Genomic DNA, 26,254 nt, shown 5'->3' on the forward strand with positions numbered 1-26,254 from the left:
GAAATATATAAATGTGTTTTCAGAATAAAAGAAAAACGTGAGAGAGACTTTTTAAGGTCCTCTTTAACAAATCGGACCCCCTCCCTCTGACAATATCCTGGCGACGTCCTTGATGCAGAGGACAAAGTAATGAATGAACACAGGTTAGGTTGCATCTCTTATGCCCGTGCCTTCTTCCGACCTTAGAAATGATTTAATTTATAGACGGCTTCGTACGTGGGCGCAGTTTGGTCTTTTCCACACCAACAAATCGTCGCCAGAGGTGTTTGAAGCGATAAGTGGAAAACAAAAGCTTACAACCGTTGCAAATTTTGATTGGGAAGCAGGCAGTTTCTGACAGCCACAGAGCCATGAGAGTTGCAGTTATTTAAACATCACAACACATCCGTTTGCTAGTGGGCAGCTAATAGTTACCATAGATTTTATGATACGTATGTGGAACCCGTGTTGGAAGGCCGACACTAAGGAACCAGAAATAGTTTCCAAAACTGTAACTGAGGTAGCACTTGACGATGCATTGAGTTGCTGCTTTACTTCATTGATGGTAGGGCTATCTAGTACCTATGTGTGGGAATACAGTAACATCGTGCAAACAATACCGTGTCCGTAGAGACATCTATCGGTACCGTCAGTAATCCAGGAGGCTCGTGACTGCTAGCCCAGATCACGTAAGAAACAGATTGCCCGATCGCTTGGTCTAGCAGGCAACCCTTGTCAGGGAACGGCCACCAGGCAGCAACAGCGTCACACCCTTACTTCTGGAATCAACCACTAGATGGCACTCCGTTCTGTGAAATATGTGGCAACATCGGCCGAACGCGTGCAGCTTTCCACTATTTGGCGTCCGTGAAGTACAGCTGTTTCTGACATACCGGTGGTAGAGGATCGAGTCGTCATACCGAGGACCTACGAGTATATCAACTGTGGAAGGAGTAGACGAACAAATCCTGAACTAAAAATGTTCAGATTTCCCGTCAAAGATAAAGAAAGGTTACGCGAGTGAATTTTAAATTCAGGCAAATCAATAAATTAGTTACGAGTAAGAATTAATTAAGAGCCATAAGCATTCGATCCTATTTAAATTTTGTCGATGTTATATTCGATATAACGTGGCAGCCCTTCCTGTACAAGAATCATATAATATAATTTTTTAATTAAATCTTTGCTGCGATGTGGACTTTTTAAAACTATTTATTCACTTCACGATCGTAATTTTGGGTGTAGAGGCATTTTTGTGTGCAATGTGAAAACTGAAACCAATATAACATATGGATAAAAAAATGCAAAGCATAGTGTGATAACATTTGGTAAACAATTTAAGAAGCATTATCTTACAAGACCTTTCCCTTGGTACTTGAAAATGGCTCTAGAGCTGAAATCGCAACAGTGAAATAAATGAATAATAGTCGTCATCTAACCGCTAGATCATCGGTCCCTCTAAATCCTGGTATATACTAGAGCGAACGAAGGGAACGAGTGTAAAACCTCGTTTACACTGCTGCAAAGGAGTATTCATAGATAATTCGCCAATGTTCACTGCCATTCGTTTATACTTGTGAACAAGCGTTCATACTGGAATGAAGGGAGGAGAATAGAAGAGAACGAGCATAGTATGCAAACTATAGACGCTGCATATTTTAATTTTTTTTTATCTGTGCGCTAATAATCCTCACACAGCTTTCACTTGAAAACAACACCTCTTATAGTAACAGGTCTGCGCGAGTGCGGATATCCCCAGTAATAACTGTGTTGCAGATAAAAGCGTACGTCTGTTGCGAATATTTGCGGGTTATCTTTAAACCGTACAAAGTAAATTTTTAACATAATTGTGGTTTGCCGTCTGTGGCTCTTCAAAGTTGACACCGCCAAAATATGCTCGAAAAACAAGCTTTCACTTGTATATTACCGCGTTTGCAGCCCCCTTTCAACAACAGTTCAAAATTCATCGTTTTGTGCCACTCTTATATCATTTACGATAAGTTACATGCAAAGTAAAAGAATTTAAATTTGAAATGACTGTCACTGAAACATGTTAAGCCTTAATTCGCATCATAACCGAGTGCGCATTTTGAAAACTTTCTAGTGTTAACCTGCACGTGGAGATCTTTTTTACCACCATAATCCGTATCAGAAGACGTGTATAGCAAAGAGGAAATGACGGCATGGAAGGCGAGTGTAAAACCCTTGCGACTGCAATACAGTCTGCATTTAAACAGTAACTCGCGAGAAATGTTTGTGTGTTACTTTTCATTTATTTCATTTCGCATATGATTGTGAGAAATAAACTTGGTTTGTAGAATTACAGGAGCTAATCTACATTCTCAGATTGAAAACTCGGGAAAAACCACGGCCGATCATGAGCTACAGTCAGCAGTGTGACGAATGCATTTCGCGCGCAGCGCTCTAGCCGAACGCAAATCAGCGTCAATGACGTCACCGAAGATGCAGCGTTGCCAATTCCGCGACATGGACAGGTCAGTTAGCATTGTAGCGTCGCCTGTGACATCTGTTGACCGACGGGAAAACTATTTTTACGGTTGCCTGTTCCGCCGTAAGGACGGTCAATCTGTTTCTTACGTGATCTGGGCTGCTAGTAACACTGGACCACTTCCCGCCAAAGACCTTGACGGTACGTCGTCACAGAAATCCCACACTTAGCGGATGAAGTAGTGTTACGAGTCGTCAAAAGATGGCAGACCAGTACAGTTTTACCAAAGAGAGTGAGCGTAGGAAGGGAGTGGTGAAATCTACGGTGATATGCTGAGAGCTTTTACCTTTGCTTGTAGTTACTACGGATGGAATAGTGTGTGCGGTGTTGTTGTAGGCTGATTTTAAGGCTCTCAGTACGTATTCTGTTTGATAATCATTTGCAAGTAGAAAAACAGTAGGTCTTGGTATACTTCTACATCTTCCGTCGGTCATTATGTGCAATGTACTGGTAACCCAGATGAAATATCGCATTGTAAGTCGAATCTATAATTTTAAAGACAACAGAAGCAACTCCAGATTGTTCTGCTATTAACTATGAAAGTCGTGGTGACGATAGCTTTTTCCTACCATTAAATGAAGAGAAACGTTAACAGTAGGTAGTTAAAGACCATTTACTCCTTCCCGTGTGAAGTAGGCCTTCTGTGCTGTGGTACGGCATTAGCAATGTCTGATAACAGTTCGTTTTATCTACTATTCGTCCAAGACTATTTGGTTGTGCAGTGTGCAAATAGTATGTCGTTAGCACAAGAGCGAATAAAATTAGCCGCCTTGTCGTACGATGATATTAGTACCCATGTCCGCCCCAGTAGCTGAGTGGTCAGCGTGACGGATTGCCGTCCTCTGGGCCCGGGTTCGATTCCCGGCTGGGTCGGAGATTTTCTCCGCTCAGGGACTGGGTGTTGTGTTGTGTTCATCATCATTTCATCCCCATCCGGCGTGCAGGTCGCCCAATGTGGCGCCGAATGTAATAAGACCTGCGGTATGGCGGCCGGACCTGCCCCGCGAGGGGCCTCCCGGCCAATGACGCCAAACGCTCATCATCATCATCAGTACCCATACCAACACTAACAGTCAATTAATGCATAACACACACAGTCTCAAACGTACTTATTGCCAAATTCTTATTTGTGTGTACCGCTATGGTGCCTGGATCCTGATGGTCTCGAGTTCGGATCGTGGTCCATTCACTCTTATTTTTCAGTTACTGCTTCGTTCATCTCCGGTAGTGGTTTGTTAATGTGAAAAAATCGTTTTGCGTTTCGTCAGAAATGTCTGTACAGTAGTAATTCATCCACTTCAGATGCCGCCTAATTTTTTAATTTATAGATTGATTTCCAACTGCTATTTATTGACGTTTCACAGAGCAAATTTTAGTTATGAAAAAATATAAGGCAATAAAAACCTTACTCTGTTTTTTCCCTAGAGTATATAACGTGGGTGAACAATTACGTGATTACTACTTCTGTGTCAGTATAGGAAGTATACTCTAAATATTTCGTTCTCGAAAATCAGCTAAAGTGAAATTATCTTTCCGAGATTTATGATTTAGTGTTTGTAAGAGTGAGTGAAAAATATGTGTTCTGGATTTGCCATCACGGTAGAGAGTTATCTGGTCCACAGAGACTGACTGAAAAAATATTTTACGGCGACGAAAAAATATATTCAAAGCTTAGAACTTCAACAATGGCTATTCTAGCAGTGAAAACTGAAAGGGCTTCAGAACATAACGAAATGAAGCAAAGAAACTTTATCCGACCGATTCACATTACTTTCAAAACTTCAAGAAAACCTACCTATAAGACGCACCTAAAGTTTTAAGCAATTTCTTTTTAAGATGACATTTTTAGCATTTTTGTTATTAGACTGCAAAGCCAGACGAAAAAAAAATCTTAGTTTACAAAACCGAACTGGCCCTTAAAATCCCTGTTCGTCTGTTCTTCTTCTTCTACTTCTTCTTCTTCTTCTTCGTCATCGTAGCCCTCTTCATGTACCCTGAAGAGCCAAACAAACTGGTACACCTGCCTAATATCGTGTAGAGCCCCTGCGAGCACACAGAAGTGCCGCAACACACGTGGCATGGACTCGACTTACGTCTGAAGCAGTGCTGGAGGGAACTCAAACCATGAATCTTGCAGGGCTGTCCATAAGTCTGTAGGAGCCTCTCCGTAGCAGTTCTGGACGTGTGGGGTGTCGCATTGTCCTGCTGGAATTACCAAAGTCCGTCGGAATGCACAATGGGCATGAATGGATACTATATTGGTGGTCTTGCAGCTCTCGAAGAACGAAATTAAAATGAAATCCATACCCTTAGCTGCTTCCAGGCGTTGATAAATATCAACGGGAACAGATGAAAAAGGGTGCCTCGGCCAGAACCGGACCCAGGGATCTCCTGGTTACGTTGCAGACACTATATCCATCTGAGCCACCAAGGACACAGAAGATAGTGTGACTGCAGTAACTTATCTCTGGCACACTACCTGTGAGACCCACATTCCCAACTTACTGTCCACACTACATTTGTAGTGCCCCTGCCCACTATACTCATTACTCGCGGCAGTCAGTCTACCGATTCCGAAAAGAGTTCGGGCAATGTGAGTGCATTCGCACTGAAGAAGCTCACCGACCGATAAGCCTTACCTATATGAAGATGGTATCTGTTCTTTCGGACAGTTCAAGTTCACTGGCACCATAGACTGCAATGACGTAACGTATGATACACAGTGTTCTGGGTTTGAGGTGGCGGGGCGGGAGGGAGAGACTGTTATCAAGCTTGTGGATCACCACCAACGTATGTACGCCGCACGCATCGGTGCGCTGGTGCTGCCAGTTGAATCCAGGGTCGCCAGATACAGGTTTTCTGCGGCATAGAATATATGGCCATTCTAAAGAATGGCGGGAACTTTGTATCAAACACTAGACACTTTTATATTAATTTCGAGTATAAGACGTGCCTGAATTTTGGAGGCAGTTTTTCTATACGGTAATAAATGACTAATATTTCGTTTTCCATCGTTCGTCCGTCGTACACAGCTTCACGCCAGACTGTTCAGAATACAGTACATGAAATGAGTAGTCATTCAAGAACGGTATTCGCTTTAGCCACGAGCAAAATAACAAGGTAGATGTGCTGTTTTGGAGCCGCTTGTCGGACTGATGCCTTGTTTATAGCCTGTAGACGACTAAGCACGCACGCAGTCTGGGAAATACATGCCGGTTACCCTCCCTCATACAGCGAGATTCTTATTAACGTTTAAAAGTATCCAACGCTGAGAAGTAATTTAATGTAAGAAATTATGTGTAATGTGTAATGGGGCCGAAAATATCGGGAAATACCTCAAAAGTGGTTCAACATGTGACGTCAACAGATGACGTACATCGCTACACGTGCAGCAGTTGAGCTTGTCGGTCTGCCGCACCTGATCATCGCAACCGAAGGCTAGCATTCATGTAGGCGCGTCTCTGGGCCCACGTGTGTGACTTGAGTGCGTGGATCGCGGGGTTCGTGTCTTGCGTCTGGCAAGTAGTATTTTTTTGCATTAGAAAGTTATGTGTTTACATTGATATAAGAATTATTATTTTATTTACCGCTCTCGCTGTCCGCTGGTTTATTGCAAAGTACAGTACAACAAAAACCCACCGTGTACGTCACAAGTAAAAGAGTACAAGCTTCCGAATTGTGTATTTACCTGAAGATGACCTACGTTTTCGTTACTGCGTAAAGTCTGTAAACAAAAAAAAGAAGGTACAAAAGGAAAGAAACAATGAAACAAAATAAAAACAGCTTTTGATTTGTTACAACGAGGACAATAATTTTGTAGCTTCTACTTTTACTACAGTTCATATTTCGAAAGGTATTCGAAATCTGCGCCGTTTGTTCGATTGCAATTATTGTATCGCTGTGATCCCTTCACACCCACCCCCAACCGCTGCACGTGCGACGAGATGCACCTGCTGGTGACGTCTCATTGCCATTTCTCATCCATTTTTTGGCTGTTCCAGACATTTACGACTCCACCTGTCTTAAATTACTACATCACATTGGGTTTTTTAAACGACGTTAATAAGAATCAGCCTGTGTCGTCACTCTACTCTCTACATAGCAGTGGCGTCATCAGCTGGCGCCACTACGAACGACAAGCGTTTTGAGTTTCCACATTAATAATGTAGCTGTATATGGGCGGAAGAAAAAAGCGTTAATCGTGCAATTTTGGTACATACGCTCGTAGAACAAATAGATTTTCCACTGTATCAAACAGGCTTGATACAATGGAGCGAACATTTAAAACTGAAATGTATGCTTCTTTGTCTTTGAAGTAAGGCAATAGATAGGAACACGAGTTGGAAATTTTCAAGAATTTGGAGCCAGCTAGTAAGGTTTTCTCTTTTACGCGTATATTGTGGCGTCATGATGTCTATGTCATTGGTGACAATGACGCAGCTCCTTCAGCGGTATAAAGAAAGCGGCCGTAGCCTATCAAGAAAGAGGCACCGTGGAATTCCACAACACTCTGCAACCAGACGCCATGTATGTAAGGTAATGTTCGAACACTCACTCTCCTAATTAGCGACACTAAATCTCCTTAGTGCATGACAAGTATAATTAAGGGTTTCAACGATAGTAAACAGTCACAAACTTGCTTTAAAACTCCTGGTTAAGGAATATATATACTGGTTCAGAAAGCAAAAATCCGTTATCAGCTGGTGAACTCATGACGAGGTCTTTAGACACAAATCTGTTGACGCACTATACTTTGATGTTACGATGAGTGTTGGCTTGAATATAACAGAAAGTTTGTTGTTAAAGTGGAATCACCAAACGCAGTTGGATTGCAGTCTGTAACAGGTTTATAGGCCTATAACATACTTGACGGGAAATAGATTCCCTGGCGACAAAATCTTTTTTCAGTTTCCAATTGTGGAAAAGGAAGTTCTCAAGCATATCGAGATATGTGCTTCCTGTAACAGTGTAATGGGCAAAGAAAAATGGACCGTACACCTTCTTCCATGTACAGAACAAATTCAATTTTGGAGAGTCTCTCTCATGTTGTACAACTTCATATGGTTTTTTCGTACCCCATATTCTCACATCATGACTGTTCACCTTTCCATTTAAATGTTGCTTCGTCACTAAACACTAAGTGTGGAGCCCCGCGGGATTAGCCGAGCGGTCTAAGGCGCTGCAGTCATGGACTGTGCGGTTGGTGCCGGCGGAGGTTCGAGTCCTCCCTCGGGCATGGGTTTGTGTGTTTGTCCTTAGGATAATTTAGGTTAAGTAGTGTGTAAGCTTAGGGACTGATGACCTTAGCAGTTAAGTCCCATAAGATTTCACACACGTTTTTGAACTAAGTGTGGAAGAAAACGGTCATCCTCCATTTTGCCAAGAACGAAATTACAGAACTCCACATGCTGTTGTTTGTCACCGTCACTAAGAGCTTGCAATAGCTTAATTACCTTTGGTTTCATGTGCAAACGTTGACGCAACACACGCCAGACTGACATCAAGGGCATGTTGAGCTATTAAGCTGCACGACGAAAGGATTTCTGCGGACTCTTTGTAAAAATATGGCGGATGTGCACCGACGTCTGTGTTAGGCACTTGGGAACGGCCCAGCGATTTGCCTTTACTCAAACAATCTGTTTCAAGGAATTGTTCGTACCATCGTCAAATGCTCTGCGCTATAGGATGACCCACACCATACCTAGTACGAAAGTCACGATGAGCAGTTATTACTGACCCTTACTGTGTAAAACGTAGAACAAAAAACCCTTTCTATTGTCCCGACACAATTTTTACTAGAACTGAATTGGGCGCACACTGATCCCACCACTGGAAACGTTGTAAAACTCGAGAGTTCGCTATTTCCAACAGTACGTTTTTCGCTCACATATATCAAATAATATAATAGTTATGATTTTTTGTAAATCGGATGATTCTTTTTGATACACCCTGTATATTGGTGTGCAAAGCTTAAGGATGGAAGTGACTTTTGCTTGATGTGTCACTATAATGAAGCATAGCTCAATGAAACTTGAGCAGTCAGAATTAACTGCTCACTATAGCATAGATGATAACTGAAAGAAGTACGCAATGAGACGTGGAGAAATGACACTTATATTCGAAGACAATAATTACACAGAAATTACTGCGATTCATGATGGTTCCCTGTGGGACGTGGTTCCTAACGTGATGTGTGATCACCGAGGACGGCAATGCACGCTCTGCAAACTTGCTCCCATGTGGGCCAAGAGTTCTTGTGCTGGGCCGTTCCAGTCTTCCACCAGCACCGAGCATGCTGTTATACGTCTCCCCAATGCATCTCACAAGTGATCCATTGAATTTAAGTAGGGAGAGGGGGGGGCAGATTAATCCATTCGCTGAATACCCTCTCGTTTCAAAAGCTCCTCCACCTACACTATTCGATGCCGTCACGCATTTTCATTCGTAAAGGTAAAGTCATGGTCAAATTCGCCCCTCAAAAAACGCATGTGGGGAAGAATCAGAGTGTCACAATAACGTTGACCACTGAGTGCACTTTGTAAAAAGATTTAGAGTTCAGTACGCTCATGTAACATTATGCCTCCCCTGGATAACCAAAACGATCATGCTCGACAATTATGGATGTACTCTCATACGACGAGAGATGGGAACATTGTCGAACACGATCGTTTTCGTGGTCCAGATATTAAGGTGTGGTGAGGCATGTTGTTGCACAGGCGTTGAAACCTCCCAACAGTAAAATTATATAATTATATTTTTTATATTTATATCATTCACATTTAGTGTAACCTCCCAATAGTTTATTAATTCCATAACCTCGCAATAATACCGTGACTAACCTCCCAATAAAAAATGTGACTCATACATAACCTTTCAATAATTAACTGACTGTGAATCTAAACTGGTAAATTTGGACGTCAGCAGTGCTGCATCATGGCCCTGAAAGATAATTCTGAATAAATTGAAAATTCTTACCTCAATGAAGTCGCCGGATAACGTGTACATATGTGTTCCTATAAGAAATTTTTCTGGCACAGCTCATTGCAATGCTGGCCGCTAGATTTGTCATGTAAAAAAGAAACAACTGATTTTTCTTTACGCTAATCAGGATGACCATGGACTGGAGAAATTAGTAAATTCTTTAAATTCAGATGAATGATTGTCAAAAGTTACTTTATAAGAAAGCTTATTATCAAAAGATTTTTAAAAACATTTATATGGAACTTCATATGACACTAGTACAAATTTAGTTGTAACAAATTGGATATGCGCGCGGCTATTCTACATCGCTGAGGCACAACCGACCCAACCGCCCGACTGCGACCTACCACTACTACTGCCGACACTGCTCCTACTGCAGCCGACTCTGATCTCTGGTCTGCGATTCTATTATAGCTTACATATCGCAGGCAGCGCGTGAGCAATCCATCGAAATTACATCTGCTCGAGTGCGCTAGCAATAAATTCCTTACTCATGGACATCTTACAGCGTACTGACCTCCAAATCTTTATACACTGTACACTCAACGATTAACGTTATTCTGACACACTACTCCTTCTCAGTGTGTTTCTTTTTAGGGATTCATTCGGCCCTCACTTCGTTTTTATGGATGACAATGCGCGACCGCATCGTACAGCGCAATTGGAGAAGCGCTGGGAACAGGAGGAAACTCGACGAATGGACTGGCCTGGCCGTTCCCTCGACTTAAGTCCCATGGAGCAAGTGTAGGATATGTTGGGGCGACGTACCACAGTACGTTCACATTCACCAGCGACCATCCAACATCTGTCATCCGCGCTGTTAGAGGAATGGAACGCCCCACAAGAACTCCTTACCAACCAAGCGCGCAGCATGGGAGCACGTCGCTCAGCGTGCCTTGCTGTCTGTGGTGATAACACACCGTATTAATTACCGTTTCGCGCCGTTTTTAATGTTCAGGGGCCCGTCATCAATCACGATGACTTCAGTATAATTATTGCCTTTGAATAAATGTGTCATTTCTGTTTGTCTCACTGTGCATTTCTTTCAGTTCAAAAAATGTTCAAATGTGTGTGAAATCTAATGGGACTTAACTGCTAAGGTCATCAGTCCCTAAGCTTACACACTACTTAACCTAAATTATGCTACGGACAAACACACACACCCATGCCCTAGGGAGGACTCGAACCTCAGCCGGGACCAGCCACACAGTCCGTGACTGCAGCGCCTTAGACCGCTCGGCTAATCCTCTTTCAGTTGATTTCTGTACTGTAGTGTAGCAGTTGTTTTTATTTATGCTCAAAGACTCATCAAGTTATGTTACGTGGCAGTCACACGAGATGGGACGCACCAATTTAGTTATTCTCTACTTTGCCTCTATAAAATACGCTGATTATTCAACTGTAGCTTTTGCATTATAACTAGGATATTTATGGACCCCATTTAATTTTAAATATAAAGAAAAGACAATATTTATATCCATCACTCAGTCCTTCTTTCATATTGTATAGCCGCGAGGGGTAGCCGCGCTGTCTATGGTGTCTTGCCACGGTTCGCGCGGCTCCCCCCGCCGGAGGTTCGAGTCCTCCCTCGTGCATGGGTGTGTGTGTTGTCCTTAGCGTAAGTTAGTTTAAGTTAGATTAAGTAGCGTGTAAGCCTAGGGACCAATGACCTCAGCAGTTTGGTCCCATAGGAACTTACCACAAATTTCCGTATTTCATAGTGTTTCAAAGTGTTTCAAACAAATAGAACGTATACAATTAACTAGAGGAAATGATGCAAATTACTTATATTATTGCTGACATTAGCAGCATAAAGGACCATTATGAAAGAACTGAACTGTAAAGAAGCCATAGGTATGACGTTCATTCCTAAAATTTTAAGAGTTAAAATAGCCAAATACTTTGGTATACATGACTGGCTGTCGTAATGGATCACGTAATGCCTTAGTGATTTTGAAGTTCGTAGCTACAGTAATCATGGTCACCAAAAATCAAATTGCATTCACTGCCCAGCTCTTCTAGCACTCGTCCGCAACTCGTGGTCTCGCGGTAGCGTTCTCGCTTCCCGAGCACGAGGTCCCGGGTTCGATTCCCGGCGGGGTCAGGGATTTTCTCTGCCTCGTGATGACTGGGTGTTGTGTGTTGTCCTTAGGTTAGTTAGGTTTAAGTAGCCCTAAGTTCTAGGGGACTGATGACCATAGCTGTTAAGTCCCATAGTGCTCAGAGCCATTTGAACCATTTCTTCTAACACTCACTGTCTTACGTCACACCTACCTACGATTGAGTGTGTGTTCACTAGTGTAAGATCGTATCGCTTTTCTTTTTCATGTTGGTATTCCGGTTGCTATGGGTTTATTTCTCAATTGTCATTTTTCATTTGTAGTTCACTGTTGCTTTTTCAGTACACATTTTGCCATTTTGTCATCTGGAGATAGTGAGTTGACGTGTGGACGCTAGAAAATGGAGTGCCAAGTGGAGAAAAAGGAAATTTACTATTTGTTATTCCGTTTGTGTTCAATAGTGGAGTGACAGCAGCGGCGGCAGCCAGAAACATTTGCGTCTTGCATGGGGATAATGCCATTGGACAGAGCACGGAAAGAAAATGTTTGTATCGTGTTAAGAACGATCGTTTTGACAGTAGTGACACTCCACATTCAGGAAGACCTTCGGGTTTTGATTGTTTAAACGTATTAATCCACAATGACCCACGTCATTGTGCTCGAGAACTGGCAAATGGGATGAACTGTGATCATTCCACCACCGTCTGACAGCTGCGTGCTATGGAAATCGGGTGTATGGGGGTACCGCATGCTCTAAGCCAAAATCACAAAAATCAGCAAGTGGCCATATGTGCATCTGTGCTTGCTCGTAATCAGTCGGCTCGTGAACGACATCAACCATTCCTATCCTGTATTGTTAACGGTGACGAGCAAACTTAAGAAAAAGAGAGCCACCGTATTCACCTGATCTTGAGCCCTCAGATTTCCACTTTCTCCACTCTGTCTCGAGCAAGCTTCAGGGAACTTCCTTTATAGATGAAAATGCGTTCCGAACATAGCTCGGCAAGTTATTCACCTCAAAACCATGTGATTTTTTTCAGTTGCGTTGGCAAACTGTTGTAAACAGTAAAGGAGAATATATTCTTGATGATTAAAATCTCCAGTTGTGTTTGTTAAACTTATGGATGCTGCGAGCTTATGCACCAACATTATACATCTGAAAATATACCTACGGATCTTATATAATGACGAGCCAAACATTACCATCACCTGCTTACTTATGTATTGCTCGTCTTTTGGAACCCAATAGTGCATAGATTCGAAAACTCCTTGGTAAGATTCCGTAGATGGCACCAGACGTCCACTCACACTGTATGCGATTTTCATAAATTACGGGCCAGAAGTTTCTGGGCACGTATCTGGTGCCCAGTAAAGTTTTAGATGTCTTCCATTGGGCGCATGTTTCGAGGACCCATTCATCTGTATGACAACATACCCTAGCATGACTGTCTACCTGATGTAACAAGGAAAGTGATTCCTCTAACCGGTGACATACTTCCATCGATCCATGGTACAGTCTCGATGTGTATTGCCAACGATTACGTTTAATCAACATGGGAAGACACAGGGGTCATCTACTCTTGAGCCCCACGTTCAACAATGTGCGCTGAACAGTTTGCCCCGAACCCCTTGTACTTGCACCAGCACTGTACTCTCTCATCAGATACTGTTTTGCAGAGTCGACAACCTTCCGACCACAATGTTCCGAGATGAGGCATGGAGGTTCAACATCTTGTTGTTTCACCGTCATAAACTCACTTTCCATAGATGCTCATGGTGCAATTTCTGTGATGCTGTGGCCCGTGTTTTTGCTGGAATGATAACCTATTCGTCTGTGTTATGTTTGCATAAGCATTTTCCTTACCTTGTCAGGTGCCCGCAACCAACAGGTGACAAGTCTCGCAGTGGGTAGTGGTCACAATATTTTGGATCTTTGGTGTATTTACAAGATGACTGTACTTTGTACTGCCATATCATGAAAACAAATTGTGCACACATCAAATTCTAGTGTTGTCACATGCATTAGATGCATCAAAAGGAACGTCAGTGGGACATAAACTCACTGAAGCAGACCTTAGTTTCTCAACAATATTTGCAGTATTCTCTGGATGCACAATAATGTTGACCGTCTAGGAGTGAGACTGAGAGATTGCTCTGTAATACTGAGAACATCAAAAACTGTGGAAAAATATTGCGCTGCCTGGAATTCTTCTGCAGTCTGTGGGCAGTGTTCACAATATCGCTAACACTCTCGTGTGCTGCACACGCCAAGGAGGTTCGGTTAGGTTACGTTTTTTTTTGTGTAGAAAATGAGTTCAAAACAGGACTAAAGATAATAACCAGCAGAGCATATCGAAATGTATAAATAATTGCGGTATTTTGGAATGTTGGGGCAGATGAATACAAAAAATACGAGTAATCGTATTATTTGTTGCTAAGGAAATATAAGAAAAGTCAACAACGGAAGATTTTTTCAAAAAATTTTATTAATGCGTAGTTACGAATAAAAGTGTATACAGACATTTATCTCTGTATGTACATGATTGATCCAAATGTAATTCTCAAGTGCACTTATTATTGCATGACACGTTTCCGTAATTGTCTGAAACAATGTAAAGTGGAAGTGCATGTGTAAATTTAAAGTCATCGAAAGAATTACAAGTGGCAAGGTGTCGTAGCGTAACAGATAAACGCTGACTTGATGGAACGTTTTACTGTTTCATTTGTTGCTGCTGGGAAACCATTTACAGTCTTTTATCAAATGTTGGACCATCAACACATAAAAAATCACGATCTTTTTTTCGTTCAACCTCAATTCTTTCAGCAAGTTTTCGTGAGTAACCTCCTTGAACCAGTTTTTCATCTACGTTTTTCCTCTGCTTGCAGTGAAGTAGAGCAATTATCACAGCAGCGTCTCTATTATCCAACATTCCGAACCAAAGTATTATTACACAATTTATTGACAATATTATTGAGCAGTCTAAGGAAACCATCAAAAAACATCACAGTATTATTGTGGAATATTATTGACCGTCTAGGTGCCGCTTAACAATTTTTTTCATTGAACATTCTGTGCAGGGTCATTGCTTGTTAATCCACACGCATCTTCTGAAACATTTGATATACCTTGGGGAAGCACTTAGAAGTAAGAGAATAATACTGCTCTCGCACAGTGTGGTGTTAATATATAACCAAGGTCATTATCTTGTCGCAGACAGTTAAACTGAAGGTATGTTGACATAAATTAAACGTAAAATTTATGTACAATTACCAACTAGTTGTGATGTTTCTTCAGGATAATTTGCGCCACATCTACTCGTATATTTCGTGTTTTGTTAATAAAGTCGTTAGGGTAAGAAAAGTTTCTTTTATTCTTATGTTTATGCACAGCCCACCAAGTTGCAAATTGCGTTGGGGAGGGGCTGCTTCTTCAAAAGTTAATTATTTAATGCTCAGTTTATTTTTCAGAAGGCAATATGGCTCCACTGACTCTTTACAACTTTCACGTGCGCCCTCCATGTCGCCTTGTGCGACTAATTGCTGTTGTAATCGGTGTTGATCTCAGGATAGAGGATGTAAAGAATGTGTTTAAGGATATGAAGACGCCTGAAATGTTGAAGGTAATGATGCGTTAATTATTACATAAGTTTCCTAATTTGGTGTTTATAGGGTGCAAGAAAATACATTTGCATACCGTCAAGGACAACAGTGCATGTAGAAGGAAGCTACTGAAATTACTTTTTATGAAAAAAGGAAGACTCAAAGTCTTTGGTGTGAAGTCTAGTTAAATCGACGATTCCATTTAATAGGAACCACCAGTTTGAGTTGGGAATTCATGGAAAACCTATACTGACATGACACTCGATGAATTTGCAACTTTATTTAGAGATGTCTGGGATCATTCGCAGTGTAGCTTTCTAGTTCTCGGTAAAATGAGGCAGTAGAATGTTGGTTGATACCGTCGGAACATTCAAGATCTTTTTAAAAGATTCTGGTATGCCTATGTACAGTGAAACAACAGAGTTTTTACGTGATTTTACTTTATAGTACGGACAATTTCGCGAGATCATTCGCTCACAATCAGTCTCAGAGGGGGAGGTAGAACATTCGTCTATACCTTGACGTGTAAATTCAGATAAGCTGTGCAATTAACTCTTGTCTACTTTTCAATTACATCAATGCTTGCTATCAACTTGTTGATTAACCTTAGAATGGTTTGAAAATAAGTGTTTATTGCCTTGATACTTTTGCTGAGGGCTTCAAGTCGGGTAGTATGATGTTTAATACTGTCGTTGAGCATCTGAATTGTCACGGCAACGTACGGACGAACCTGTAACAATCACAACTAACAATGAGATGACCTCAGCGGTGTCCTCGTTTAAAAGTAATTGATGAAAAAAGATTCGAAATTTTGTGTGACAGTCAGTAGCATTAAAAAGTTCCATTTGGTGGTGTTTTTGCGCGGTACAATGAATAGTATAACAACTTGACATGTACAGGGTTGAGAGTTCAAACCTCGGCAGGTCCACTATTTTTTTTAAGTTTAAAATCTTCATCTAAATTACTTCAGTCATTATTTTAATTCAATTAATTGGTTTAAATGTACTTTTTAATTTCTATTCCTTTGTTGTATCATTATAATCACCGTATGAACTTTTTCATTTGTTTCATTTTTTCTTTATAACATTCTTTCTCCTATCGTAATTTTTGTGTATATTAGTTTAAATATATTTATCTACATAATATTCAATTAATTGAAAATTCCGATCAATCAATTGAAAAAGATGTGTAACTTTTGCATGGTAATCGTCATACAAACATTTAAAACATAACCTAAAAACCCCTTGCACTGTTTACAAAATAACGCAGATGAAAATTTAAACGAAAGACGGATTTATAAGTAAAACGTAATTCAAGCAAAATGAGAAATAGATAACTAAGAAATGAAATAATGTGGACGAAAAAAGAGAGTAATAAAACAAAAGAAATTACATCGAAAGTAATGCATAGAATTATGTAAAACACAAGAACAAAGATTTCAAGTGGGGAAAGAATAATAGGAAGAAAAAAGACAGCAAATGAAGAAGTTAATATTATGACTAAAATTATATGACAAGGAATTAAAAAATTATGTGATGCGGTTCAAACACATGACCTCTTGCATATGAAGTTGTTATCCTATACATTACATCACGCAGTCAGGCAACATAACGCAACCTTTTAACGCTACCGAGTGTCACACAAAATTCCGAATTTTTTTCGTCAAGTACTCGCAAACGTGGGCCCAATAGGATGAATGGCTGCAGTTTGTGGTACCTGAGATCTAAGCCTACATCACCGTATAGATAGCTTCCAAAAGTTGATTGCACCGTTGCCGATCTCTCCTTGTAAGGTGTTTCAAGTCACTCCCAATTCACTAACAAAATACAGAAAGCTGTTTGGCTAGTGTATCTACCGCAATATGTATACACGATTCTGCTACCTGTAAGAATGCAAAATTCTTTTTACGAGCTAATCACTGGATTGGTGTTACTTATCCTCTTTGTATTGTTGTGCACTTTTTTTTTTGCTCAAAAGCTATTATTCATAAGAAAAGGGAGAAAAAGAAGCAATGAAACGTGTAAAAGGATGTGTGATAAATATTTTAATGTCAAAAATACCCACAATATTGGCACCATCTGGAAGAGCATTGAGTGGGAAACTGAATTATAAACATCACCATAACAGCACGTAACACACACATATAGTGAGGACTCCACGTGGTTCTAGGTGAATTGAGGAACTAGCAAACCACATGACCACACAACAGCTGCCAACTTCGCGGAGAATATGTAGAGCAGGATCCAAAGCAACTACAATCCTCTCGGCAAGCACTGCAGATGAACTGAGGAAACTAACTAGCACTGACACTAGGAAATCACAAGGATCTAGAATTCGCCTTTATTATCCTGGAGCAATCGTCGAATTTCATTGATAAAATTCGGAAAAAAAACTGATGTGTCATTGGCTTACTGAACGTATTGTCCCCGAAAGTGAAGCTGGAGACAACAGATACACGTAATCCACCAGTAAATTTCTGTACTGTCACGTAAGTAGATGCACGAATCATTGTTTCTATCCATATGTTGACTGTTTCGACTGCACTACATATGATGAGCAAAACACCACCTACAAAACTTCGGAGGCTGTTCAGGGCGACTTTTCCTAGATGTTTCGTACACAGGTAGAGAGGCGTTAGTACACATTCCGTTTAGCCCTTACAAAGAAGGCTATAAAATCCAATCACAGATTGATACAGAACAGAATTAGGAATCTAATGACGGCAGTCACGGGTTGATTGCGTGCACGTTAAATGATCTGGAAAACTTACTATGCAAAATCAGTTTTGAAGTGTTTCTGTACCCATAGATGTGTTACTGAAGTATAAGAGTGTCGGATGATAAAGTGAGTAAAATCTTAATACGAGCATGATATTAAAAGAAGTCCCAAGAGAGCAGGGATGACTGAAGGATAAACTGGCTTCGTGGCCACGCTGGCACAAAGGGAGACCTTTTTTCTCGGTGTGCTCGAGTGGTACCGTTTCATATCGGACTACCTAAGAGCCTGAAAGTCGCCCCATCATATAAAAAGCAGTAGGAGAGGTCAGCACAGCCTTTCCTTTAAAGTTAGCTTCACGGTGCACAATTTTACTGGAAAGCTATTACTCATAAGAAAAGGGAGAAAAAGAAACACTGGAACGTGGAAAAGGATGTGCGATAAATAATGGAACCACACAACCTGTCCCAGTAGTTCCCAAGGCTTCTGAGACCATTACCCCTCAGTGCAGTCAGATATTAGCTGGTAACCCTAGGCCCTGTCTCTCCCCCTCACCCTCCCTCCCATAACCATCCTCAACAATAGCTCCTAACAAAACGTTAGAAGGAAAAAATCTTTCCTTGAACAATGACATTTTTTAAATAACAGTAAATAAAAGCTATCCAGTTTTACTAAACAACCAACTATTGAACTCTCATCCATTATGGATGTGGAACACTGCGACGCTGATGAATAAAGTTTTCCAGAAACAACTAGCACCAGTCGCTTTTTCTTATTTTTCAATTTTGATTTATCAGGGCTAGTATCGAATCGCCTGGTGCTTCATCAGCTGGTACACATTTAATGCATATCTGGAGCATTGTGGGGGTCGTGTAGCTCTGTAAATGTATAAAAACAATACAACAATACAAATAAGCACTGAATGTGGCTGTAATTATTTATGTCATGAGATTAGCTTAAAGGCATTACTTACAGTTGTTAGCATCCACTGTTTTATTTCTACTGCACACATTACTCTGGAAAACAGAACGCATATTTTCTAGTAATGCTAATTCTATACTACTACACAAATTTTGACGCTGGTAGCATCTCTCAAGTGCTCCACAGAAAGTAAATAAACCACAGAGCATAAAGTTATTTCCAAAGAATCTGTGTCAGGGCAGAGACTTTCTGTGCTCAATATTAATACTGCACACATTCATTGTTATAAAGGTAGCATGTATTCAGATCGCAAAATTAATACGTGCTGTTCATAAATTTTATGATACTAGCAGTCCGGAATGACATTTAGTCTACAAGTTTAGTACTTAAATTATGTTTGACATGTTCCTTTTTTCTTATCAGACCTTTTTATTGCTGATGAATTATGCATCTGAACTTAGCACGTGGAGTAATTTTTTTGCGTGTTTAGCTTCAGTGTGATTTTAGATTTAGTAGTTTAAAGATTCTTCAAAATTTTGAAAAAAATGCGTTATTTGCTAAACCAGTTTGTTCATTTAACGTGATGTTGAAGTGATTGATTGTTATGAGTGAAATCCTCTAAATGTTTCGGAGATCCATCTTTATTTCTTTGTTCACAGTGTGTAGAACAACGCTGTTGATTTTTTGTCCGTATTTGAGTGACTATTTTGTGCTGGATTTATTTGAAATTTTTAAACAGAATGCGTCGGTATACTCTGTACCGAATTTCAAAGTTTCTTCCTGTTTGCCCTATGTAGTAGCAGGAGTAGTTGACACAAGTTAATTTCCATGTAGCCAATTTGTGAAAAGTTATATTGGCTCTTTTAGTGTTATGATCTATATCATTTTGTATTTTGTCATTTTTATGGAACCATATTTTGACTCTGTGTAGTCTAAACTGTTTTTCCAGCTGATATGAGATGTTACCGAGGAAAGGTATAGAGACATATGTAGTCTTTACTGTTGCTGAGGACTTGTTTATTGGTGGGTTAGTTGATAGCTTTTCGTTCTTGAATCTAATTTGTCAGTTATGGGTACATCGTAAGCATTATTGTAGGTCATTGTTTTTAAAATATGCTGTTCTTTGGTTTTTACGGCAAATTCAGTATGACCACTCTCTCTCTCTTTTTGCACATGCACAGCACCACAACCAGTCCACCTGTGGAAAAATAGCATTGGCATTTTTAGTTCAGCTTGCATCATGTAGTGTCATAGGCGTTTGTATGAGTGTACACATGTGTGTGTGTGTGTGTGTGTGTGTGTGTGTGTGTGTGTGTGTGTGTGTGTGTGTGTGTGTGTGTTTTACTCTGTCTCGTTAAAGGAGCAAGTTTTCTTTCTTTTGTGTATGCTTATCGACAACTCAACGTTTCTGCTTTTCGGCTAGCGGCTCTTTCAATGGAAAAGTAATTACGTTGTACATGAACTTTCCTACAACAAATAATAATTTAAAATGTATAGTAAACAACTCCCTTACTCCAGAAATGAAATACGTTCAACTGACTTTTGATCCCATATAAACAAATGGTCGAACTAAGATGTTCAGGAGATTGGTCGCCCAGACTTACTCGTAGCCAGCCATCTCTTGGTACCAACGAGTAATTCGTTTATCTAGCAGACCTTTCTCGTGTTCTAGCAGCCAGTGGTGATGATCCTGCGCAGTATTGATTGTTGCGTTCAGTAATTAACACGTAAGCAAAGTATGAGGTGGAGAATCCATAATGAGGATATGGCTCTTGCTCACTGGAAACGAATTGTTGAGGGACTCGTTTCTCAGCAACACATATAACACCTGTTCCAATCTTTGTTAGGTAGTGACATCGGATTGATGCTGACAGCAGCGATTTCTCTCAGGTCTAGGTATTCACTGCCTACCAGTCACTCACTGTCCGTGAAATACTCACATGCTGTGTAAGGTGAAAGTGGCATTCGCCTGGTTCCGATGATAAAGTCACTATAAAATGCGCTAAAAGACAGGATTCGTTCGGACTTCAGTGTGAGTCTCACACAAATGAGTTCATGGTCACTAGCTGTGCTAGAACTCTTTCATTGACCTGTGTTTTACCTGAAATTCCGTTGGCCTTCCATCTTTACATGTACTGTAAAAATGATCGAAATATGAACGACGAAGTTCATATTTACGGTAGCGTCTGTAGACCAATATAATATTCTAGTCATTAATGAAAGTTACGCAGTTCTGAGTGAATTCGAAAATAGCTAGTTGTTATTGTTGTATTAAAGAATTTGACTTGTTTTCATATTTTGAAGCATTCGTTTACTATAAAACAATGGAACATCCACGATGGAATAATGATAGTATTATGGGAAGGATAGTTGCTACTCGCCATATAGCGGAGAGCTGAGTTGCAAATAGGCGCAACAAAAAGATGCTGTCAAACAAGTGAGCTTTCGACCACAAAGGCCTTCATTGACTTTAGACAACAAACAAACTCACGCAGACGCAACTCACACTCGCGTAACCAATCTCTCACTGCCATTCCGGTGAAGGCCTTTTTGGCCGAAAGCTTATTTGTTTGACAGTCCGATACATGGTGAATAGCAACTATGCTTTCCATAACGTTGTCGTTTTATATAAAGATATATACATTAATAACCAAACAGACTGCTTTCTTTGTTAGTTCCTGTCTTCCTCGTTTCAGACATTACAAACACGTACACTTAACTCCATGTTTGATGTATTTTGTATTTCTCGATCGTTTCAGAAAAATCCGCAACATACTGTTCCTACACTGGAAGATAATGGTCTCTGCATTACTGAAAGGTAAGCATTAACTATGAGTTACAAAATACGCATCAAATCTCTGTTCACCGTTATCAAATAACTGATGCAGATGAACAAAAAACAAAAGCACTATTTCGGAAGAGAATCAGATGTTATAAAAAAAATTCTGAGTTATGAAATATATTGAGATATTATTTGACATTCCAGCATTAGCGTTAAAAAAAGAATCTTTGGTCAGGTAGGCAGATACATCGCAAGACGAGGTACTGACAGACGTAAAGCTGTGAGGACGGGGCGTGAGTCGTGCTTGGGTAGCTCAGTTGGTAGAGCACTTGCCCGCGAAAGGCAAAGGTCCCGAGTTCGAGTCTCGGTCCGGCACACAGTTTTAAACTGCCAGGAAATTTCAAATACATCTCAAGTAATGACATATGGTTGTAGGAGATCGCGAGATTTTAGATGAATTATGGTCTGACGATCAGAGAAGAAATTAGATTCGTATACCACAAAATAATGAAATGAAAACAGTATCAGTAAATTGGCAGACTAGCTATAAACTCTTTTCTTTTAAATATTTCTGAAAACAATCTAGTACACAACTGGAAAGGGCAAGCTTCGTCTGTGATTTCTTAGTAGTATATTTCTTAAACTCGCGAGTGTTTTTTCCTCTATGTAAGAGGTTTAGTCTCGCGTTTTGTAGGTGTAAAGTGTTTTCAGGCAGTCTGTAGCGCGTTCTTATTTCTGCTGAACAACCTGCTTCACAGTTCGTAAGGTGTGAGCTTCCAGCCGGCCGGTGTGGCCGAGCGGTTTTAGGCGCTTCAGTCTGGAACCGCGTGACCGCTACGGTCGCAGGTTCGAATCCTGCCTCGGGCATGGATGTATGTGCTGTCCTTAGGTTAGTTAGGTTTAATTAGTTCTAAGTTCTAGGCGACTGATGACCTCAGAAGTTAAGTCGCATAGTGCTCAGAGCCATTTTTTTGTCAGCTTCCATTGGTGACTCAACAGGAAGTTAGCAGGTTTCACGTGTAGGTCTCTGTGATTTTATAGTCAATTCTCAAGTTAGTAATGCTGGGATGGACAGGATGTGTGCACACTTTGTGCAGAAGCAGGAGGGGGGTGGCCTCAGGTCGCTAACAGCTGAATGTGCTTTTAGATGCGGTCAGTCGTCCTCAGGCTGCCTTGGGACACAGTGGTGGCGGAGAATCTGACCCAAGGGTTCTGCTGCCGAGGTACCTCCCTGTGTATGGTAGATCCGACCTCAGAAGTGCGAGTGATGGGTGGTAAAGCATTTGTGTCGCTCGAGGCGGAGGGCCAATGTGGAGGCTGGCCGTCTGGCCTCGCCCATTCACCTTGTGAGTGAGCGGGTGGCCGTTCCTTCAGCAGGGTGTGAGGAGGCACAGCCTTCATGGTCGGGAAGAAAGCCAATGTGAACTTGGTATAACTGCGGGGGAGCTTCACCCAATGTGTGGACGAGACATCTCCTGTGGCTGCAAGTTGCGGCTCACGCCGGTGCCAATGACGCCTGTTGTTTGGGTTCTGAGGCCATCCTCAATACATACAGGCAGCTGGTGGAGGTGGTGAAGGCTGCTGGTCTCGCATGTGGAGTGCAAACGGAGCTCTTATTGGCAGCATTGTCCCCATAGTCGATCCTGGTCCTTTGCTGCCACGTCGTTAAATGTCAGGCGTAACGTTGCAAAGTGACGTGAAATGGAATGAGCGTGTAAGGATTGTAGCAGGGAAGGTGCGCGGTCAACTTCGGTTTATTCGGAGAATTTTGGGAAATGTGGTTCAGCTGTAAATGAGACCGCATGAAGGACACAAGCGTGACCTATTGTTGAGTACTGTTCGAATGTTTGGGATCGGCACTAGATCAGATTAAAGGAAGGTATCGAAGCAGTTCAGAGAGAGGCTACTAGATTTGTTACCCGTAGTTTTGAACAACACGCAACTATTACGGAGCTGCCCTGGGCACTGAAATGGTTATCACTAGAGGGAGGACTATTTTCTTTTCGAGGAGCACTAGTGGGAAAAATAAGAGAACCGGCATTTCAGGCTGAGTGGAGAATGATTCTGCTAGCGCCAACGTACATTTCGTGAAAGGACCATGAAGATAATATTAGCGAGATTAGGGTTTATACGGGTGCATAAAGAAAGTTGTTTTTCCCTCGCTCTATTTGTGGAACAGGAAAGGAAATGACTAGTAATGGACCGGGGTACCCTCCGTCACGCCCTTATACGTTGGTTCGCGGTGTATGTATATAGATGCAGGTGTAGAAGCTATGAGATTAGAATACTTTTTTTCCAAGTACGGAACAAAGAGAACGTTGTAAATAGAATACCCTATGCACTAGAGAGAAAGCAAGGTGATAATAATTTCGTTCTACTCTGTCAATATGTAAACTACTATCGTTTCAACTGAAACGTTAAAAGGAACATGAAGATGCCGTACATGTTAAATGCTAAAATTAAATTGAATTTAGATTAATTACAATAAAAATTAGGTTAAATATCCAAATATTTAACATGTATACTTATGGAAGTGTCTATGTAACAATACCTTCGTAATTCTGCCGACAATGTACCCCATGTGTTAATTTCAGAATTAAAACAAGCTCTGGAAGCATGGTTTTAATATTATGATTTTACTGTTAACAGAATCTTCCGTCGGTTCTTGGTGGAACCACATTATAGTAAATGAAAAGCACCAATTTGCTTTTGTTCTACAATATTACTTTGATTGTTAACCGGTTTTCGGCTTACAAGGCCATCTTCAGACATTTACTGAGAAAGATGTCCTTGTAAGCCGAAAACCGGTTAACAATATAAGTGATATTGTAGAACAAAAGCAAACTGGTGCTCTTCATTTATTATGATTATTCTTTTATGGTAGACGAAATCGTTACATTGTTAAATCTTAATGAAAACCTAGTTTAGATACCGTCAGTAGGTCACAAAATAATTCAGGACAATCACTACACCAGTTAACAGAAACCAAATAGACATAACATTAAAATAATTTTATTGCGCGACGCTAATACTAGTTTCCAACTAAGGCGGGTAATAAGAAGACTTCTGTAGTACATTTATTTTGCTTCAAACAATATTTACTGTCTTGATGGCATTCGTGAAGACACTTTCTGTAATATAATACCGTTACTGGGCTAAAGATTTCTGTAGAAACATGATTCAGTGCAATTTGGACATTTAGAAAGTTTGTCCAAATTATTTCAGTACTCAGTAGGGGACCTCATACTCATAACAAACGGTCACCTTGATCTCAAAAAGTGCCAGAATCTACACTGATAGCGTTAAATACGTGTTTGAGCTTGTTTGTCGCTAACGTTTTGGTCTCTTGTTAACAGCCGTGCCATCGCCATGTACCTCGTCTCAAAGTATGCAAAGGATGATTCTCTCTACCCGAAGGATGTAAACAAACGTGTTCTCGTCGACCGAAGACTATTTTTTGATCAAGATTTGTATCAGAGAATTGCGAGTATTCTTGTAAGTATTACGTCATTAACTTTCTTACAAATGAAAAAAAATCTCTGTGCATATTTTAATTCTGCTTGTGAGAAAACTGAAAGCAGTTGTTGGAACCACGCTGTTTGCGTTAGCGTAGATGGAGTCAAGTTTTGCTTCCTTCATGATTTCTCGTCGATACATTCCCACAGTGTTAGAAAGAAACGCTTTTCCCGTCAACAATGTTTGCTTGAAGATGCTAACCAGGTTACTTTGCTTGTACACTTGAGTACATGAGTATTTGTTAAGATGTTTATATTCGGGATTTCTAAGACAATGTAAACGTGGCTTTCAGTTGCCACTAATTCTCACTCTCGATTTCTCAGCATTAAGAGGACAGTCGCCACCGGGATTAAATCAGAAATTTGTGTTTAGAGATGAGCGATGTCCGTAAACAAATTCTCCAATCATCCACCGTCTTAATTGATCACTCCTTAACAATGAGCACTCACAGGCATGTCAAATATCCATGAGTAATTAGTAAACAATCCTGGATCCTGGAAAAACATTCGGGCATTTTTTTTTGTTGGGTGTTGTGCAAGGAAGAAGTTCATTAAGTTCTTATAGCCTTCGAGGCGTAATTAGTGTCACGTAAATCTAAGTGGAAGAATCAGCAAAGATCAGCGGAATGAGGACACAAAAGACAATGGAAACCTCTGCATTAAAGACACAAAATGCCCTGTTTGAGTTGTGTGTCACAACTTACATGAACAATATTGTTTATATGTTCAGAATTTTAAAACGATGTATACATCATGTTCATAATTTTTAAATGTGCTTTGGTGCTATTTAGTGATGAGAAGGTATGTGGGCCCAGAGTATAGCAAGACATCATCTATCCCAGGACAAGCCTGTGTGATGTGGCCTATATTATGTTTTCATGCCTTTGATGTCTTCCTCTTTTATATGCCATGTTCTTGCCAGTTCGTTGCAATTATTTACATCTGAATCGATTTTAATCTCACGCCAATAGCTGCCAAAATTGCATGGCAAACAGCCAATATTGCATGGCAAACAGCCAATATTGAAAAAGTGAACGACAACTTGGAAATGTTGAATCGAATGTTGGCTGGCAAACAGTGGCTAGCAGGAGACAATATTACACTTGCTGATTATGCTGTCGCAGTTTCCTTGTCAGCATTGGAGGTGAAGTGGAATTATAAAAATGACTTTCAGAAACTGAAAAAAATATGA

The 26,254-nt window shown here is 40.7% G+C and overlaps 1 pseudogene; it reads left to right on the forward strand.

Moving 5' to 3' along the window:
* The first annotated feature begins 2,759 nt into the window (after positions 1–2,759).
* On the forward strand, positions 2,760–26,254 carry LOC124594505 (annotated as a pseudogene).

Source organism: Schistocerca americana, chromosome 2 (assembly GCF_021461395.2).
Source record: "Schistocerca americana isolate TAMUIC-IGC-003095 chromosome 2, iqSchAmer2.1, whole genome shotgun sequence".
NCBI classification, from domain to species: domain Eukaryota; kingdom Metazoa; phylum Arthropoda; class Insecta; order Orthoptera; family Acrididae; genus Schistocerca; species Schistocerca americana.